Source organism: Strix uralensis, chromosome 22, assembly GCF_047716275.1.
Source record: "Strix uralensis isolate ZFMK-TIS-50842 chromosome 22, bStrUra1, whole genome shotgun sequence".
Classification (NCBI taxonomy): domain Eukaryota; kingdom Metazoa; phylum Chordata; class Aves; order Strigiformes; family Strigidae; genus Strix; species Strix uralensis.
The window spans coordinates 8,518,185-8,538,490 of NC_133993.1; the positions used below are offsets into that span (position 1 = coordinate 8,518,185).

At 50.4% G+C, this 20,306-nt stretch overlaps 1 protein-coding gene across 13 annotated transcripts in view; it reads right to left on the minus strand.

The window, feature by feature from the left end:
- Positions 1 to 17,530, minus strand: part of MAPT (microtubule associated protein tau) — a 53,547-nt gene extending 36,017 nt beyond the window's left edge. For all 13 annotated transcript variants that reach the window (XR_012631959.1, XR_012631957.1, XR_012631958.1 and 10 more), the window contains exon 1: positions 17,451 to 17,530. The gene's annotated coding sequence lies outside the window, so the exon portion shown is untranslated. The remainder of the gene's footprint in view (positions 1 to 17,450) is intronic.
- Positions 17,531 to 20,306: the final 2,776 nt, after the last annotated feature.

Here is a 20,306-nt window from a genome sequence, read left to right on the forward strand (position 1 = left end):
TTCGGTGGCACTCAGCCTTGCGTAATCTGTGCCAGACAACATCGTTAGCACTATCACAAAGGAGCACGAAAACGCATCCCCGCAACCCTTCTGGTGCCAGGAGATGAGTGCTCCCACGATGCCCATCCAAGGAAAGTGGGTCAGCAGCTGCACCCCACTCACCCGTGGGCCCAGCAACACGCAGGGCTACAACCGCAGCCAACGGGACACAACCCGACAGTCACCGTTTCTGAACGGCTGCGGGATTATCCCCAATCACAGAGGAAGAGGTAGAGTCTCGATCTGCAGCGATTCAAACTGCGCAGCTCCAGGGATCACGAGCCTGGGAACTAATGGCTCGATTTACATACGCACAAATCCCAAAATAAACTAGGTGTTGGCAGATCTGTTTGCGGCTGGGTGCGGGGGGTTACTAGCCACACGTTGTAAGAAAATAGAAGAAAGAGAAATTTCAGCAGAAGGCGAGTGCAATGCTTTGAGAGATACTGGCTGGATTTGCACACTCTGGTGCTCATCACTGGGTCTAACCGAGCAGCTCCATCTTTCACACTAGCCACAAAATGTCCAAGCAATCACCCAGCTCATTTCCAGACACAAGCAGAGTAAAGCCTCTTGGCTATTGTGTCTTGTGCTCAGCTGCAGCAGGGTCTTCCTTCTCTGTTATCTAATTGGTAAGGGCAGTAGCACCCACTCTTGTTACTTGAAAATGAAAATTCAACAAACATGAGCTATCTAAGTGTTACCTCTGAAAGGTGATCAAACACAAACAGGGTTTTAAAAAAAGCATCACTCCATCTGAATTACTTAATTAAAATGGAGCAACAGCCCCATGAAATAACATCAGCCTGAAAGGTTGTTCATAATTCATAAGCAACTTCCTTTTCATCTCCTTTGTGTACTTCTCCAAGTACTGTTTTTCCAAGAAGCTAACAGGGAGGAATATGGACGGTGATCTCATTAATTGCAGGCACTGCCTAATATGTGGTGAGCTGAGAAAGTACATGGAGTTTCAAGTTATCTAGTCAAGAGGCTAGAAAAACTTCCTTCAGGGTCAAAGACAGACAAATGCCTCTTAGAACAAGAGGGTGTTGCAAAAGAAATAGTCTCAAAAATGGATCTTTTTTTTTTTTTTCTCCACATTTTTTCCACGTTATTGTTTAAGTGACTCCTTGGGGGCCTGGAACTTTTGTGACCTTTCTCTCGGGGCTGGACACCTTCCATGCAGATGTGAGATTGGTTTGGGTTCACAGCGGAACAGCTTTGAGGCACAGGAGCCTCATCACAGCAAGGATGGTCACGCTGGCTTCATGCACACCCATTTGGGATCCAAAGGTTACTGGGACCAGGCAATGAACAATCCCCACACCAGTTAAAGACGTATTACCAAGTTTGGAAAGGAGATGGGGAAAGGTGAGGGTGGTCACAGGGCAAGGAAGCCCCAAGCAATGAGATACCATGATTCTGTACAAACAAGGGAATAGAAAAGCTGCGTTCAAAGACACAAGAGCTCAGGGAACCATCAGATCTAACCTCTCCACAGCCAAGAGCTCTGCAAGCTAACTGCTGGGGGTCAGCAGCTGGCAAAGGTCTCCAGGGCACGCTCGTGGCTAGAGAAAAGCCAAAGGATACTCACGTGCTGACAAGTTCCTCAGCACTGCTGAGAATTAAAGTAACAGAATTTGCCATCCCAAATCAGCTTAGGCCCAGTTCAGCAGCTGCTTCCAAGCAGGGTGGCAATTAGGAGACCAGATTATCCAGGCACACAACTCCAGCCCATGGCCCGAGCTGCAAGAGCAGCTGGACTCGGGAGATGGGAAATGGTTTTATCTGCATCTCTCTTTTCTGCCCAAAGAAAAGGGCACCACAAATGTGGCCTCTTCCAGGAACAGGAATGTGCTGTGAATCGTTTGAGGGAACATACACAAGTGTTTTGCAATGCAGGAATATTAACCCTAGATCTTGCATCAGTTGCTACTGACAGAAGTGCAGGGTGGTTTACCAAAGACATCTCATTATTCCCATGCTCCCTGCAAGGGAAACAGAGGTGAAAAGGCTTGTCACGGAGCAGGCTGGGGACAAACCAGAGTGGAAGCCAGGCTCCCACAGACACCACAACCCGCGTGCTCCCAGCTGCGCTGCTCTCCTTCAGGCAGGGCTCTCCGGAGCAGCACTTGAGTAGAGAAACCAGAGGAAGCTCCTGAGGGACACCACAGGGATGTAAGAGCAGCAAGGCACCTCTGCCTTCACCTCACCCCAAACCCGAGCACCTCCATGTCAACCTGCAGCATCTACTAGCGCTATTAGTATCCTCCTTCCTTGATCTTCTTACCCTTCTTACCTTTCTTTTTCACTTTTGTCTGGCTTATCTGACCAAGTCAAAACCAGCCTTTTGCAGCATCACTGTAGCAGGCCTCCCTGTCCCAGCCTTCTCTTACAGGAGGGTGTTTAAGGGCGACCACTGCCCAGGGAGGTGTCAGCACTTCAGATCACCCTTCTCATTCCACACTATGACGCGAAGAGCAGGCTGTCTCTAAATCCACTAACTTTAGCTAGATTAAAGCTCTGATCAGAGGGGCTTACACAGCATCAGAAAAGGAAGCAACAGTAGTTTTAAAGCTTGCCCTATCTGTTCAGCAGGCTCTTTGTGAATAGAAGGAAGAGAAGCTTCTTTGGCAGGGATTTACTAGGCTACCTTTGGATTTCTTCCCAACCCCCCGCTAGAGTATCTTGCAGCCGTGCATTTCACAGAGCCGTGAGATGGTTTCCGGGTGGATAAAATCTTCCTCCACCAAAATCCTGCTCGCTTGGGAAGCCCTTAAGCAGTTGAACATGTAGAGCGGATCAAAGAGAAGGCAGGAGATCTTATTTACCAGCTAATTCTCTTTGACTCTTCCTATCCCAGGCTCAGCCCAACCCGCTGGAAATCAGAGCATCTTCCCTGCTGCTGCAGGTTTTAAGGTGGGCTCACGAGCATTCAGGCTTGTACCAGTCATTATTCACTTAAGAGAAAATGGTGGAAGCCTAGTACTTCCTCTGCACTGCCTTTCAAAGGCTGCGCTGCATGCCAAGATGTGGCTGAACTGCTGTGCACGGCAAAGTCCTCGGACGGACTCACGGGTTGCCGGGAGGAGCTGCTGCCCCAGCCTGCCTGCTGCCACCAAAGAGCAGCAGGGAAGGCAACACGAGTCAGTGTGTTCTTAGCTGTTACCTTCCAGCAACAGCAGAAAAGTCATGTTTATGTGTGCCTGGGTGGGGAGAGGGAAAAGAGGAAAGAAAAGCTCCCAAAAACGCTGCTGGAGTCTTAATGAATTAGGACAGTTGACGGCACAACAGCGTTCTGCCCCATCAAAAGTCTCCTTTACTTTGGCTGGCAAATTACATCACGAGGAAGAAGAAGGTGCTTTCCCGAGAGATTGCGCTGCCTGAAGAAAGAAAATCAGACATCCATCCCCACTAACTGACGGCTGCCACACTCCTCTCTGTCACTCACGTGGAATGATTATAAAGGATGTTCCCATGATAAGCAGCTGAGGAAGGTCCCTTTCACACAGCAGTCAGTGGTAAAAGGAGGCTGGCAGGGCTCATCTGGTCTGTGAACACTTGCAATCTACCACAAGCAGGACTATTAGCGTGGCCAGCAGTTTCTCATGGTTATCACAATTTTCTTCATTAATATGAGGTCAGAAACAAACTGACAGGACTTATTTCATGCTCCAGTGGGTACCACAACACATCCCAGGGCAGGGAAAGGCCGACAGACACAGAATCACCCCCACTTCCCTGAACACAGCCAATTTGGGAGGACGCTGAGCACCATCACACCCTTCTTGGGTTCTTGGCCAGAGCTTCTAAAAGGCAATCCAGTCAATTGAAGAGCTGAGAAATACCCCAAAACTTGCTCTTCATCAGCCAGCCAGACACCAAACACCCTCAAACAAACAGGAGGGTGAAAATACCCACGCTGGCTGACGAGACAGTGTGGAGCCGAGCTCTCAGCCGGGTGCTCCCTCCACCTAGCAGGCGTGCAACGTGATCAACCGAAGAGCCAGATAAAGGTGTTTCTAGCAGGTTAGTGAACAGCGACTCCTTGAAAGCAGCTCTGCTGTTCATCTTCACGCAAGCTCTCCAGCACCGTCTCCATTTTACAACCTACTGCTTTGCAGCAGAGCCGTGTGCTGTAGGACCCAGCAGAGACGACTGCCAGCACGAGAACCAAAGCTCTGCTATTTCCTTTCTCCGCAGGCTTTTGTAGTGGCACACGTACAGCAGCATCCATTTGGTGCACCAGAGCCACGGGCTAGAGAAATGTCGGAAACCTGGTTTGAACATGGGATCAAATACAAGCCCTGAACCATCTGCAGAGCGCACACACCATCGGTAAGCTCTGCACTGAAGAGTTTAAGCTCGATGGTCTGCATTTAAGTGCAAAAATTGCAGAGTCCACTGCAAGGAGAGAAACCTGCTGCAATACTCAGCCACCTTCCTGCCAGCCCCATGAATCTTTTCTTTCTTTGCTGCAGGAGAAAACAGCCACCTTTGCTGTGGTGCACAGAGCCAGGGCCCCCAGGGACACACAGGCAGGATTAAGCCTTCCTGTGCTGGGAAGGGCCACATCCTGCACTTTCCAGGAGCTGCTCTAGGCAGCTGGCCTCAGTGCAAGCAGTGAGCAGGCTGCACACCAGCTTCCTTCCCCTACCTCTCTGTGTGCAAAGGCAGATGAGGCTGCTGCGGTTGGTGCTAGGCTCGAATGATGCTGACACTGAGAACACACCAACATGCAACCAGAAACCTCATAAATTAAGAGAATTTTAGGAAGAAAATTTCATTTACACCTGTAAATGGACTTGAAGAACTGGATACTTGCTATCACCTTCCACCTCAACCAAGATGGCAACGTGTACAGCACCCCAGGAAGGGCCCAAAATACACAGCGAAAAAAAGTAGATACCTTGGCCTCAGAGCAGCAATGTTTTGATCATGGAAAGATCCAAAAAGCAAGGCCCCTACCTCAAAACTGGGCAGAGCAAGGCTGAAATTCAACAAGCCAGGCTCAGATCACACTGCTTGGTCCTTACTCCCCTACACCATCAGCACTGCTCCAACAGCCCACGGGGAGGTGGTTCAAGGCACTAAACCAGCAGAAGCTGAACCCCTCACAAGCAGAAGTTGTGTGTGACAGTAGTGCTATGGGTCATCTCACTCCGGCTTTGGAGCACCAGCATAGCAGAGGGGTAAGGCATGGGAGGCCAGCACCAGGCCAGCACCAGCTGCCATCCAGCTACACCTTGAGCCCCTCCAGGTTTTGCCTCCGGCTTGAAAAAGACGCTGTCAAGACACATGGCATGTGTTTATTGCTTACTTTGATCTCAGCTGCTCCTCTTTCTTTGATTTCACAGTGCTGACAACATTTGCTGCACCCTGACAGAACAGCCTATGCAGAAGTTCTGTGGCAGCATTGAATATTCACAGTAATGAAGATATTAAATATAAAAGATTCTTCATGCCACAGCTTTAGCCTACAAAGGCAAGCGATCCTAGTTAAGAGTGGATGTGGCAGAACCAGGAAAGTGCTGTGGACACTGATAATTGCAAGAGATTTTCTCAGGGCAAGGAGAACATTCACAGTATCTTCTTGGATTGGGCCTTCATTTCTTAAGTTATTTTGAGCTGTTTCAACACATGGATAGAAATTAAAACGATGACAACAGCACCATCTGCTCCAGCTAGTGCCACACCACCATGGCTGGCATCGCTCTTGCAGCGACAGAAAGCCTGTCCTAGGGAAGAAGCCAAGTCAGGTGAGTTTTCCCAGGGAACACTATTTTACTCCTACAGGATCCAAGTCTGCAGAGCTCCTGGCTGCAAAGATTGAAGATGCAGAAGCAGTCTAAAGCACGGTACAGCGGAGAGGCTTCCAGTAGTGCCACAAGGAACAGGGAGGGAACGGAGAGGGTGTGCAGGCAGTCGGGCTGAGCAGCGATGCTCACTGCCCTCCGCAGTGGCCAGAAGCCCAGGGTAAGCACCTCAAGCACACACGTGCAGGAACAGGCATTGCCAGCTTGCCTGAAAAACCCCAGTTTACCACTGCAGTGGCCACACAGGTCTCTACGCACTCTGGTGACAAACCACCACCGCGCGGTTTGCCCACAGTGCTTATTTCACCAAGCCATTACTTTTAGCCACTTGATACCCACACTGGGCACCAAATACCCTTTGGCGCCACAGCGTCCAGTTCCAGCATCCCAAAGATGACTGACGGCACTGGAACGCAGCAGGATGCCTTATCAGGACAGTCTCTCTATAAATACAGGGGAAGGAAAGAGTCATTCGTTCCCGACACACTGGTTTCTTAGCCAAGAAACAAACACAGCAGATCTCACAAGCTTTGAAGGCTTTAGCAGGACTTGTCCTCACCCCAGCAGTCACTACGCAACCAGACAGGGCTTGTAGAAGGCAATTTTAGCCTCTGGCTCGCTTTTCTGCATTATTTTTGCTTTTCATGACTAAGAGACACTTCAGATGAGGTCAAAAGTCAGAGTGTGTTTCCTGAATGTCTTTTTTTAAGGCCAAAAGACACAAACAATAGGACATTCATCAAGCATTTCTGCTACACTTACATCTCCCTTGTCACATTATTGCACAACAGCAGAAAACACACTGTTCCCTTAAAATGTTCACAACAGTATTTATTAAAAACTAAAAGCAGCACTTTTTTATTAAATCTGTATCAGAAGGGGCGGTAAGAAGATAAATGCAGGAAAAAAATCCTAATCTGGAGGAGCTCAAGAAAAAAAATAAAAAACAACACATGAGCAGGAGAGCACAGCCCAGGGATGAGTGCACCATTCAACTCCTGACAGGAAGGACTGGGACATGCCAACCAAGCTGGGGAGCGATGGGGAAACGGGTGGGCAGCCCAGCAGGCTGCCACCTCACTGAGAACTGGGAAGCTGCGGCCCCAGTCCCAGGGAGCGGCTGATCGGACTGCGCAGGGGCTGCCACTGCTCAGCCAAGGGTGCTGGTGCCTGTTTTAGCTCCCAGTTTCACACACCATGTCACAAACGGCAAGTGAGAGGTGCGGTGGGAGACGGTAGTGTCTCCTGATACCCAGCACAAGTTAACAGAATTTGAGAGCCAGAGATCTTGCTTCTAAAACAGTAAAAACCCAACAGAAGCTCCATTTGTACCTTTATTTTTCATAACGAGGGAGCACAGTTTGAACCATGCTGAGGGACAAGACAAACAAGGATTTTTAAGTAAGGATAAACAGCAAATAAAAACCTTTATACACAAAACACATCCCTACTGAGCACTCGGATGTCTCTCTCCAGCTGGTCTTCGCCCAGTTTGGGTCACTCGGGATGACAATCAGGTAGCAATCTGTCTTGCCTTGATTCTAGTTTTATCGAGCCAATGAGCAGATTTGCAACAAAAGCAGATGCAGGCAGCGTGAATAGTGACAATCCACACGGGAACCCAGACCATAAATTCAGCCAAAGATTTGTAAAACCATTATTTCCCCTCCCAACCCAAAGGCTAAAGGAGGAGCAAGTTTAAAAAAAAAAAAAAAAATTAATCAGAATCCATGAGCATTTCATCCTCCCCAGGAATCAGGCGGAAGCCCAGCTGGTGCCATCTTCCTTTCCACAAGGATGAAGAGTAGAAATTGTCCATATTTAAGACTGCCCCAAGTCTAGGAATTCAGGCTCAATCTTCCCCAGTACATTTGTTAAAAATAAATGAGGTGCAATCAGTCTCCTCAGGGATTTTGTCCCCTTTCAGCTCTAAATGCAGCTCTGCTGTCACACATATGATATGTATAAAAGGACAGCCTGCTTCAGAGCCTTACTTCTTGCTTAAAATAATATTGCTCCTGGTCTCGGGTTACGAGAGATCCATTCACGTTCGGTAAGGGCACAGGCTCTCTCTAAATCACTAATACAAAAGCTGGAATAAACAGGGTTGCTGGTATTTCAGTAGTGCTTCTTTTTATTGCAGTGCATGAATAGAGACAGACTATTTGGAGAGGCTCTGACCACACCTAGAGCCACAGCGCTTTGTCATTCCATACCGAGGGAGGCAGAGAGCAGCCGGTGGGAGACACTGGCTTCTCTTCTCACACTGACATGAGGCAGCAAAGCAAATCCCACCGCAGCCCCACACCTTTACCCACCTTACAGAACTGCCCGTTTTCAGAGATGGGAAGCGTTCAGAGCACTTCTCTCTCTGCAGACTACAGGACTTCAGTACCTAGTGATCCTTTCTCAGTTCCAAAACCCGTTTTACATACCCTGATCCCCCTTCAGCATCACTCAGGTATGCCCAGCTCCCTCTTGCTAACGAGGACTTTCTAGTATTTCACCCAGGCCATTTCAAGCTATTTTGCCACGAGCATTGGTAAGGTGCTTTTTATCTGCACACAAACACTGCTACAACCACAGTACAGGATTCTCCACTTAAGAACTTAAGCACCAAGAGGCTGTGGGATGTTGATAGAGCAAACAAACCCATGGAGTCAAAAACCCCTCCATAAGGGGAGTACCTGAGCAACAGTAACTAATGAAATACGCTTTGGAGCTGAGCGCGGACCTCAGACAGCCGTGACAATAAACCCTATTATTAGACACAATAAAAGCAGTGACATATTTGAGAGATTAAGCATTAATAAGTGCCTTCACATTAAACAGCATTCATTACTCTCTTCTTCTCTCGCCTGGAGGAACCTGGGGGGAAGGGAGGAGCTGGCAAGGTAATTCAGCTAACACTAAAATAGGAGAAAGGCAAAACTCACACAAAGTAGGCTACGAAGCCAAAAAATAAGGATGCACTGATGACAGCTCGGCAGTGCTGCAAATGAGAGATTCCCAGTGCTGGGAGCCTAGTACATGTGCAGGGAGCTGGGCTCCATCTTGCTCTCGGCAAGTCCAGTTGCCAAGCTCTGGCCAAAGGCAAGGGCCAGGCAAGCACCGGCTGCCTCAGCGAAGAGGCTCCCAGGAGCCCTGCAGAAGAACGTGAATCTGCTGGGCAAGATTTAGAATGGAAGGGAAAGAGGTCAGGAACAGGGAAGTTTGATGAGAAAGGAAAGGAGGCAGGACAGCACGGCCACGTGTGCACACGGTGCTTGGATCTGGCCCAAGATGCACACACTGCTCGGGTAGACTCCTTTCTCCAGCTCACAGTTGCCCTTTTTGCAGATCGTTCGTCCACCCCTGCAACCCCTGCGAGTTTCCTCTTCGCAAGCCTCAGAGTCCCTCCCTCTGTCGCAGGGCAGGTCCAATACCCTCATTTTAGTCCCATCCTTTCTGAATCTGTTCCGTTTACCGATGGGCAGTGACTACAAGCAACACTGCAGCTCAAGCAATAGATCTTTAGCTGGACTTTTTACCTGCTTTCCTTTTTGTACCCAACAGCAACATTTATTATTTCTGCTTATATATGCCTGCCAGGCTCTCCATTATTACACCAGAAGATGCCAAGGGAAAAGCATGTAGTTTTCTGTCCAATTTGGAGATGTCCATTGTTAAAAGCTACTTCTACAAACCCCTCCAGCTAGCTCCAGGGCAGCAGCATTTGTCATGCTGATGAGGCAGCAGGTAAAACCACATATAAAGAAGTAACTTCAGAGGGCAGAATTTGCTTAGGGTAAAGTCTGCCCTTGAATTCAGAGTAAGTGGGAGCTAAAAATGAACCACAAGCGGCAATTCTGACTTCAGACGAAATCCCAGCTTTGGCTCACTAACACCTGATGTGACACCACAAGCTACAGCTACCAGCAGAGAGCACGTGAAGCTCCACTTCTGTAGCACAACCACACAAGCCAGCTCCATCACAGGTCTTGCCTTAGACCACAAAGGTAATTCAGTCCCAGTAACTCTTACCCCATCACATCCAGCATCTGCAGTGGGAGGGTAATAAAATACTCAGCACCTGCATGGAGCTAGTCAGCACTTCATACGAGGTGGGTCAGCATTAGCGAAGGAACATGAGCCACATTGACAAATCTTAGGTTTCCTTTACTTCTGACCATACCAAAGGGAAGTACACTCTCAGATAAAAGTTGCATTTTTATCCAGAGACTCGTCTTGCCAGCCTGCACTGACACACAACCCTGAGAGTTCACAAAAGCTACAAACCAACCTCCGGGAAGCTCATCCTGCTGGATCATCCCTTCTCTTGGGACGGTCTCTCCCAGCACACCCCTTCTGTCATCGCTGTGTCCTCAACCTAACCCCACAATGAACACACTCACCTTGAGCCCTGCAAGCCAGGACAGGAACATTTTATCACCTATAAGCCCAGTGCAAGCAAGTTTTCAGCCCAGACACACAGTTCCGACACTGTCATGCAGAAATGCTGTTGGTCACCACTCCTAAAGCCCCCCACTCCCACACCTCTGGCCATTGAGGTCCAACAGCCCCTTCCCAGGACAGGGATAAGATAGCATGCACATATCCCCTCAGCCAGCTTTACTCCATTTCTTTGGCCCTCTTCTTGTCCCCATTCCACTCGCATCTTGCTGCACCTCAGCCTGATGAGAGCTCACACGATCCCTGTGCTCACCACCTACCGCTGGTGAATAATCCCCTCCACCCTCTGTCAAAGACTCGCCCCGCTACCTGGACATATAAAGCCACAGTAGCCAGCCAAAAAAAAAAAAACCACTGCTTGCCCATCAGTTTGCCTCTCATCTTGACTGTGACAGACTGCTCTGACCTCAACTCAACTGAGAACGTGCACAGCTGGCCAGATGTGTTCCCTGCACCAGGAAGCTCACATGAAGTGACATTTGAGAGAAAGAAGGAGCAGAAATGCTTCCGAGCAAGACAGACACACACCTTCGTGGTACAACCAAGCCAGCGCACCCAGGATCTAAGTCGACCTTTGATCAAATAAAAGATTAAATGCTTCTTAGGCAGGGAAGTATTTCACCACTCTGAACATCCCCCTACTTCTCCAGTTTCAACTTCAAAAGGGCATCCCAGCAAACACTTCTTTCCAATGTATGGGAGACAGTTGATTTATCTCTAAAACAGATCTCCAGGCCAGCACACACATGCACGTTGCTGAGCCGGACGTGTTCAAAGATCATGGGAGAGGCTTCTTTAGATTTTTTGAGCCATTTACAAACACATCAAGGAATTTCATTCTGCAGCAAGTGACTTGACACACTGAAGAAATCCATCTGAAATTACATCAGGCACTTCCAGGCAGACAGCCTGGGATGGGAGCTGATGGGGAGCCATAAAGTGAAACGCTGACAAGTGCCAGAAAGCCCGGCAACTCTGTACCACAGGACGTTCAAAGTCACACACACACTATTCAAAACCATGAACATGAGTAGTTTCACCACCTTTCTTGTAAGTGCTTAAGTTTTTCCATCAACAGCAGAGGTTAATACGGCCTTTCTTCCTATGGACTTGTATAACCTGTCTCTTCAGACTGCACATCATCCCGCAGTAACCCCCATCAGCCTTCATCCTTCCCATGGGCCTTAGAGCATCAGCACAGGCAGCCAAGCCACAGCTCCCGTGGAGCACACACACACTGCCCACCCAAACAGGACAGGTCCGGGACAAAATCCACCCACCTTCCCAGGGCACTAATGGTGCAATCCCACTAACCACTCTGAAGCAATTCAAGAGTCTAGAGGGAGGGCACAGACACAAAGATGGACAGACAGTGATACCGGATCTGCTCTAGGAAGAGAGGTCAGGGCAGGTACAGCGGGGAGGCTGCAAAGATGGAAATAATTAGCCCAACTGCAGCGATAATCCTTTTAGCTTAACAGAAGGTATCCCCTGGCGCTTCCCTTTCCTTGGATATTTAAAGAAAAGAAACTAAAAACAGGAGCCACGCCACATGTAATGACTGCCTTTACTAATCGGACTGCTTGGAAGGGAAAGGGAAAAATCAGTGGATTGATTTCCGAGGAGCACGAAGGGCTCATTAGACTTGCAAAGAAAATCCACTCAAGTCTAAAGGCACAGATACAACTCCTCCAGGCTCCAGCGTAAACTGCATATGCTTTCCACAGGCACTTTAAAAACCAGCCTACAACCGGCAGATTTCAGTGCGAAACAAAGCTCCAACTCGCAGATGGAGGAGATCCATCCTGCTGCAAAGAAGATCCAGAGATTTGGTTCAGTCCCTCACAGCAGAGCTGTGCCCACCTTAAAAACCTCACAAGGGGTTGCCTAAAGGGCCACAAGTCTCTGCTATATCCACCACATCCTGGGGTGATCTGCAAAAACAGCGTGGGATTGAGGTCTGTTCACGCTAAAAAGGCAAGCGGGAGCAACGCTGCACAGAGCAGACACTCCACCACTTGTGCTTCTCCAAGAAGGAGCAGCAATTCAAACCGAGGGCTGCACCTCCGGCCAGGTTGAGCCAGCCCAGTGCTCTGCAAAGTTTCGGCAGGGCTGCCTGCCACCACACAGCCCACTGACCTCTGCCCAGGATCGCTCACCCCAATTCTCTTCCCAGGACTGGTTTGAGATGAGTGGGAATATCTCTGCACTGCTCCACTGCAAGGATTAGCAATCCAGCTCAAATTACTGCTGCAATTACCTCCTTTCTTTTCTGTCTCCACAGGCAGGCAGAGCCGTGCCGGCAACCCATGCCTTACAGCACTGCCTACTTTATTGATGAGCACCCCCAACTGCAAGGATATGCCCTCGGGGTGCGCCCCAGACACCATGCCAGCCCACCTCTGGAGTCTAACCACCACAGTTAAGTGAGCAAAGCTCCTGCAGTAGAAAGCAGAGATTACACTGGATGGACAGAAAAACCTAGAAAGCCAGCCCAGCTCCGATGTGACTGCAGCACTAGCGAGAGATCCCCTGAGAGCTGCCATCCCTCTACCGAGACATCAGGTGGTGCTTCCCAGAACAGAGGCTGGGAATAGCCAAGATGCTGAGCCCAGGGTTCCCCCTCCACCTGGCTACAGGGCAGGGAAACAATCATCTCTGATACTGTTTTAAGAGTCTCAGCTGTTCTAACACAGCTAGAGGGGTCCATTTTGCTTTTGCAAGGAAGGGCTCACAGGGCTTTTTCACAAACTACACAGGCCTGTAGAGCAAGCCACATACCCAGAAAGCACAACACATGACCCTGTTGTTCAGGGGCTGGTTGATTTACCTGTGTGTAGAGCCACAACCCTCCTAGACCCACACCATGTTCCAGCAGCTCCAGACACAGCCCTGACACACACACACACATGCTCAGCATCACCCGGATGAAGGACCCACAAGTCTGTCCTGAGTCAAGGGCACTTCACAACAAGCTTCCAACTCTCAGAGTCCAGCCCCACACCTACATACAGCCAGCACACGGAAACAATTAGCCAACCTACTAGCCGACTGACCTCATCAACCAGCAGGCTAAGGAGACTGAGAAATACTGGGAACTGGGTGGAAGCCATCACCCTGATTCTTTCTTGACCAATTCATCAAGTGTCAGAGCATCGCTACAGCTAAATTAGAAGCACTCCCTCAAAAGATGCAGAGAAACCACGCAGACTCATCAGCACACTGGGCCGGCAAAAGAAGCTTATTCTGCTCAAGACAAACTCAAATCTACAGCTTTCTTCCAGCTTTTGAATAACGTTCCTATCGGGGGAAAAAAGGGAACGGCCACCCTCAGCACTTCCCCTCAGACACCACTTCATGATCCAATTTTCAATGCTTCGCAAACCAAAAGGGATTTGTCTGGAAGTCTGGACGTGGACACACCCCAGCACCAGCATCTCGAAAGGCAACGCCAAACGCCCGTACAGGAGCACACAGACACTCTGACAGGCAAAGCGGTTACAGTGGTGCTGCGGTAAGTGTCAGGACAATTTGTTACTCCCATGCTGATGGACAGAGGCTTTCAGAAGAAACGGCAAAGACACCACCTCAAAAGCATTTTCAGCGTGGCCTTCCCCAGCCACTTCTAATAGACCCATGACGCTGCAAAGCCCAACTTCCAAATGAGGATATAAATGTCATCAAGGAGCAGTTTGCTCTACTCCCCGCTACTACACAGTAAAACCTGCTCAGCTAAGCCCCAGCAAATATGCAAGGAGCAAGGTGGTACCCAAGCACTTCCAAATCCCGTGGCTGGCAAAACCCTGAAACAAGACAATGATGCAACACAGATCAGCAAGCATGCAATGAAGTACACCGTTCTTCAAAATAAAGCAGAGGAACACAAAAGGCAGAAGATTAAGACACCCACCTTCCTGGCATGCTACAAGTGTCCCTGACTAGACACACCAGGCTCAGCCTCAAGGTGAAAAGACCAGTTGCAGTGCCATATTTCCCTCATTTTTATCCCATGAGGGCTGCTCTCCTTCCCCATGGCTTTCAGGAAGGAAATGAGAAAGCTGCAGTACTACTTGTTCGGGACAGATAAAGATGTTTACTTGTCCATCTGGGTCTTGCTGAAACTGCAGTTTAAGAACAGAAGGAACAGGACAGTTCAAATGAAATGCCTTGGGAAGAGAGAGGCTGGAAGCAGAGGGCAGCAAGGTGACCCAGAGGAACTGATGCAGGGTGAGGAAGCCTAAATCAGAAGCCTGACCTGTCAATAGTTAACACAGTACTTGAAAAGGGCAAGTAATGAGGGAGGGAGAGACACAAGACCCATACTTGTGCACTTGTCACCTGCATCTTGTCACCTGAAGGGACTGGCCCCATCTCCTCTCTATGGGAGCTCCCGCCAGGGCACACAGAGGTCCCATCAATTCTGTCCTCATCTCAACTAATCTCAGCTGATGAAGGATAAATGTATCTTATCTGTGATGCCACCTGCCCCTTCCAGAGTAGCTAACAGCCTTGCTCTCCCAGGCAGAGCCCACAACATCTTGATGTGTCTCATGTTCACGTCAGATGGGACCTTTGCAACAAGTTCACCTGAAAGCTGCAGATCAGCAGCAAGCTGTTCCAGAGCAGCGCTGAACAAGTGATCCTCTTTGAGAGAGAAACAGTCTTCATTTAAAGGCTTCAAGCGACGACAACCATGCTTCACCCTTTCACTCATTAGAGCAGGCAGAGCTGGTTTAGTTCAAGTTTCTCAAGGGTCAACTTCTGGCCATCTTGCTGTGCAAGATGAAGACAGACCCAGTACTGGACACCTCCATGCACACAGTAATGGCCTCATAACCTTTTAAACCAAACAGACCTCACCAGGTGCTTCATTTTACACGCTACGTGTTCAAGACTCAACTGTCCTAAGATCCTCTCATGCTGCAAATCAAGCCTTACGGAGGATGCAGACCCAAGCAACCAACCTGTGGCATCACATTTGCCCAGAGCACAAAAGCCGGGTCTCAAAAAACAAACCCTACCTGCATCTTAATTCCAAAGCCCTGAACGCAAGCCTTCATTTCCAAGGGCATTCAGCAGCACGACGTACCTCTGCTAACACTGGGGGATGGCACAGGGAAGTATGCCACAGCCATAGACCTCCTTCCAAACACCATTACTCTGTCTAGAGCAAGAATGAGAAAATGCAATAGTTTCATCAGGTGTGAATTATCTGCCTGGAAAACCTTTATGCACTACAGGTAAGTCAGCCAGCGCCTTGCTTTTCTCCTTAAATTACACATCTTGGGGTAAAAATCAAGCGTTTTGCATATCAGGAGGGAACAAAGTGTAGCTGGGTTAGACTATTTCTCATTTCTAGAGAGAATGAGATTTTGATTTGCCTTCTCTCAAGAGCATCCTGTAAATGCCCAACTGAGACCTGTTTTGACTGATCACCTTGAGAAAAAAAAATGGAAAAAAATTGAACTGCACAAGGAAAACCATCAAATACTCCAAATCTGAGGTACTGGCAGCAAAGGCAAACACCCTTCACTGGATGCAAGAGGGCAGCCATTGCTCGACAGAACAAATTAATGATTCTCGGTAGTGAATTTTGTTCCACTCATTCAGACACACATTAGACATCTGCCCAGATCCACGCAGATAAGCACAGGGCAGCTCAGGAATACGCTGCATACAAATTGCTGAAGTGACAGCTTAGCTCATCTCAGCTGCTCGTTCCAGCAAACCCGTTTCTAAGCAAGACCAGCCTCTCGCTGCAAATGGAGCTGCACCTCGCGTGGTGGTACCACCAGCAAATGGAAGGAGAAACTCCCTTTAAAGTGATGGCAGCTGCCCTCTGCGAACGAACAACAGGATTGCATTTCTAGGTGTTAAAAAAAAAAAAATCACCTCCCCTAACCGAATCCTCCCTTGGGCTAACGCGGCAGACAGGGATGCAGGCAGAAATCTCCATCCCTCACCTGAAATAAGCCGTTTCTACTCCTTCTGGGTTTAATTGCTCGAGCCAGGAGGGCAGGTGTGCCACACAGCATGCCTGGAAACACCTGGCAGGAAAACTTCCCTTTTCACATCTGTGAAGTTAGACTTAAAACAAAGAAATACCCAGCAGCTAACAGGAAAAAAAAGGCAAACTGCAGAAAGGGGGCCAGCCCCATGCCCCGCCTGGTGCAATTTTAGCACAAGAAAGAACAGGCAGCACGGAAAGGGACTAAGGAAAGGGACAATTTTGGCACAACACACGGACACCGGCAAGGCGCGAGGCACATCCAGGGACGGCCGACGCCACCAGTTACACCAAGTAGCACCACCCCAGCCCCAAACCCACGGGGCTCGGCACCAGCATCCCCAGCCCAGCTGGAAAACCCCCGGGGTTTAACAACACGGGCACCCACCTTGCGCGACCGCACCGTTAACATTAAATATTGGGATCCCTTGCCCGGGCATTGGGGGATGCAACAAAGCAAGGCAACTCCGGGGCATCGTGACCTCAATAACGCCTGCCACCCCCAAATTTCAGGCTGGGTATGGACAGCTCCGTTTTCTGAAACGCCTTTTCCTCATAGTTTTCTATTATTGATTCATTTATCTTTTTTAATTACAGCTGCCCCCCACCTCCCCCCTCCCCGAGGGCGGCTGCAGAAGATGGCACCGCGCCGGGGCGGGAAGGCGCTGCCCGCCCCTCCTGCCGCAGCCCCGCCGGCACAGCCCCCCGGCTCCACCTGCCGCAGGGAACCGGGCAAAAAAAACGGCGAAAAAGGGGGCAGGAAAAAAAAATAAATAAAAATCCGCTTCCCTCTCTCCCCACCGGCCACCCCACCCCGCCGCGCACCTGCAGCCGGGCGGCAGCGCTGCCGCAGGGGCCGCCCCTCGCACTGCTGCAGCGAGCGGGCTGCCCCCAGGCGAACCGGCGCCGGGGGTGACACGCCCCTCCGCGGCGAGCTTTTTGGGGGCTGAAATGGTTGAGTTGGGATTTTTTTCTTTTTTTTTTCCTTCTCTCCACCCGTTTCACGCTTTCGGCGTGGGGACAGCGAAACGCAACGCCCGTAGACCAGGAAAGGGGAGATGGGGGGGGGGGGGTCGGGCCGTGCAACACCCCTTCCCACACGCCCCGCTCCCGCCGGCCGGAGGCCGTGCCCCTACCTGCCGCTGCACGGGAGTCCGCACCGGAGCCGGGCGGCGAGTGACAGCGGCGGCGGCGGCGGCGCGGGCGGGGCGGGGCGGGGGCGGGGCGGGGCGGGGGGCGCGCGCGAGCTCCGGAACCTTCGCCGAGCCGGCGGGGGGGGGGGGGGGGGGGGCGCACAGGACGCATGCGCGGCGCTGTCCGCACCCCCCTCCCCGCGCCGTCCCCGGCCGGGGCTTGCGCATGCGCAGAGGGAGGGAGGGGCCGCCGCCGTCTTTTGTCTGTGGGACGCGGGGGCGCGCGGCCCCGCCCAGCAGGGGGCGCTCGCGCGCTGCCCGCCCCCTCCCGGGCGCCATTTTGTGTCGGCGCTGAGGGGCTGGTGGCATCGCTGCCGCGGGCTGCGCCTGGCCGGCTCTGCCGGTCCTCAGCCCAGGGGCGAGGGGAGACACCGCCTCTCCCAGCCATGGCTCCCGTTTTCTGCACGGCCTGCGTTTAGCTAGACATCCTGCACAGACGCGTGCGCCGGGGGCTGGACTCACCACCTCCGGTCCAACTGTGCTGTCAGCCGCTGTCCTCGATATCCAAGGAGATGAATAACAGCTCACTAGCTGCCAACAGCATCCCTTTACCTTCCTCACCAGCCCCTGAGAGGAGCTGCAGCATGCAGCCATCCAGGTTTAATTTCATCCATTTGTAAGCTCCACAATAACAGGGAAAGCAGCCTTCTACCCAAGGCAGGCAGCTCTGCAGCCATTATCCACACATCTCCAGCTACATGTACAACAGGTAGACACTAGGACTTCACAGCATGCATGGAGGAACAATGGTGGGCAGCTTTAATTAACATCTGGTTCAGCAGACACCTGTGGGAGGGAGTCAACAGGTGACATATTAATCACCCTGAGGCACTGGGGAGCTTTGGGGTTCCCTCACCACCCAATATGGGGCCTGCAACCCAGCCTGAAGCACTGGAAAGTGGAGGGAAAGTTTGAAGAACCAAAGGTTCCCTCTCCACCTTGCCTGCTTCATCTGGAAAAGCAATGAGATGCTCTGGCTCAGCTTGGGAGCATTATGGACACCGTGGAGATCCCTCAATGGAATTACTGCCTTGTGTTACAGGGTTATTATCCCTGGTAATTGGATTTAGTGGAGAAACTGCAGGAGGGATCTTCTGTCAGACAGGCTCCAGGTTTCGGTTTTTCCTGAGAAACATTCAGGTGCAAATCAAGGGCAAATGTCCAGTCTAAGAACAGGCTTCTGGCAGGGATTGTGAAGGGGAGCTCAACAGGGAAAAAAAGAGAAATGGATGCGGAACCTGTAGCACCAAAGGTTTCTAAAAGCAGACTGGGTTGGGAATGGTCCATCTTGGTTTGGAATAAAGGTCTATGGAGAATCAAAGCCCTTCTCTTACTACAGCATCAATAACTGCAGGAGTACAAAGTCATATGAGGAGAGAAAAATCTGGATTTATGAACATGCAACACTACGAGATTTTTCTGGTCAATAGAAACAGGTGAGGCATCTAAAACCAGGGAAATAGCTTTTTTCTACCCATTTTTAAACTGGCTAAAAAGTACCCACTCTAAATTAGTTGGAGAATTTTCCCAGGGTAGACACATCTCTCAAAAAAACCCCACTGCTTTGGAAAGTGTAAAATAAATACTACAGTGCTACAAGGGGATCCATCCTTGTGAGACAAGGAACAAGCTGAATTTGAACTTGCAGTGCAAGCAGCTAGAGTCCAATTCTGGAACAGCAGCTCTTCCTACTGGCGGTACAGATGTACCAGGAACACAGCAAGTCATCTGAGCATCCTCTAACAGGACTATTTCTTCATCTACAAACAACACAACGAAAAGGGGCTCCCCACCCTAGTTTCTTAACAAAGTGCTCAGGAAAATGACACTTGGTTTTCTGAAGTCACCTCAGTCAAAGCTCAGCTTTGCCTGCCTGAGTCCTCACCAGGCACCGAGTCCCTTTTGGATCAAAGAAGTCATGGGCTGAGAAGCATCATTAGCCAGTCCCAGCTGATGTTCAGGCACAGCCACTCTTGCCACATTCTGGATTTAGAGGATCTGTTGGCGAAGGCTAGTCAAGAATGAAATACATCACCTGATGGACCACAGGACTGCCAGCCTCAAGTAAAACAGCAATGATCCCCCACAGTCAGTCCTCCGGGGCTGCGACCACCTTCCTGTCCTGGCCCAGAGCACGGCCACAGAAGCCTGGTGGCACAGTACTTGAAAATAAAATGCTAAGAGTATCATAAGCAGTCCTATCTAGAAAAAGCACAATGAGCAAAGACCCAACATCTTGCTGTTTGATTCCATCTGTGTTCAGAGAAACAGAAGCGCAGGGATATTCTTGGTAAACAAGATTACTGCAAAGAAATAATCAAATCTACATCCAGCTTCTCCTCCTCACCAACACCCTGCAGGGCCGAAAACGTGGGCTGAGTATCCGTGTCAGAGGCATAGCAACTGGGGGAAGATTTCCTTCCTTGTTCAGGTGCCCTCACTCCCCACATCTGAGCACACCTCTAGCTTGCTGCAGATCCATCCCTTTGGTGCAAAGCCCCGCGGTGCAGCAAGACACTCGTTTGGTACGACATCTCAGGTAGAGCAGCCCTCCACCTCCGCTCCCTGCACCGGCAGGCACACGCTGTTGTGCACTGGATGGGTGGGGGATGCTGCTGCAGCAATCCCCAGATGTTACAGGAACTGCTGGAGCAGTCTGAGTCCTGAAGTGCAGCTGAGTGCTCCGAGCCCCGAGTGGAATGAGCTCACAGTCATCAACAGCTCTTGCACCACCTAAGAGGAACTGCGGAGAAACACTCTGTAGGCAGATTTCTTACCTGTACACACAGCAGGCTGACA